Here is a 1364-nt window from a genome sequence, read left to right on the forward strand (position 1 = left end):
TAAGGACGGCAGATTCTCCAAATCTCAAGGCAGCAATTAAGCTAGGTCTTAGAAAACTTCTAGTATTTGCCACGAGTATGGAGTTATTCTATAACATAAGTCCTGCCACCTGATTTGGGTTGTGCCGTTTACAAATAATCATATAGCTGTGATCTTCTCACAGCGGTCGCTTCGAAGGAATTACCGTGACTGACTGACTGTGACGGGATTTTCGTATCGTTCGCAGGAGTGCTTACCAACAATGGCAAACACAAAAACCAATCACATCTCTTATCACTCGCACAATTAGCCGCGACAATATAAATCACCGATCCTGTGATTTTTGCTGTGACTGTTTGGCATAAGCGCCAAATAAACGACACGAGCATTTCCGCGAACATTCCCGTTATGTCATGTCTCTGCGACCTTTTCTGTCGTGTATGGTGGTGTTTGCCAGTTCGCGCAAATGTTCGCCAAAAATCAAAATATTTTAATTTTTGGCGAACATTTCGTGCGTGTATGGCGAAATAGCTCATAATCGTAGTAATTTCTGAACGGAACAGACGTGTGCGGAAAAGTAAAATGGACAATAAAAAATTTCTGAGTGAATTTATTGAATCTTCTCTCTTTTTTTTACGCTTAATTGCCACAGCGAGCAATATTGCTGCAGCACAATTGTTGTCCGTATTCATCGCTGTCTGAAAGAGAACTAATGTTCGGCCAAAAGTTCGTATGGTGTATGACCAAAGCTGCGAACAAGATTGCGGAATCTTCGCGGAAATGTTCGTGTCGTGTATTTGGCGCTATAGTGAGCTACGACAAAGAGGATAAATACAATAAGAGACGTCACTCGTTATTTTGTGGCGAGTATCTTGCTGGAAATTGAAAAAATTGATGCCGAATGTTTTCTGAGAGGGACATTTTTAATTGTCTCGCATTTATCCATGCCGTGTAGGCCCCTTGTGCAACTGTAATTTTTGGAAAGAGAATTAAATAAAATAATTATATACATTCGAAAAATAAACACAAATACCCCACGAAAATGTATAGAAGACGTTTATAAACATCTCGTCCAAAAAAAAAAGTAGCGACTACCTCTCAGTATACATCGAGTAAATGCCAAAAACGAGTCACGGCTCTTATTGTATTTATCCTCTTTGGCTACGATAGAAAACTTACTACGGCACATACCGAAAATATCAGCACAAATCAAAGACAAATTAATTCATATTGCCGTGGTTTGTTCTGCTGCTATCAGTCACAGTCAATGAGAAAAATTGCAGAGACTGAGAAATCGAAGTCACAAACCACGTTGTTCCTCAAAAATTGCGGGATCTAGCAACTCTTATCTAAAGCTGTTGGTGTTAGATTGATAGACGGTTAAG

The sequence above is a fragment of the Eurosta solidaginis genome, chromosome 1, assembly GCF_040869045.1.
Source record: "Eurosta solidaginis isolate ZX-2024a chromosome 1, ASM4086904v1, whole genome shotgun sequence".
NCBI lineage: Eukaryota > Metazoa > Arthropoda > Insecta > Diptera > Tephritidae > Eurosta > Eurosta solidaginis.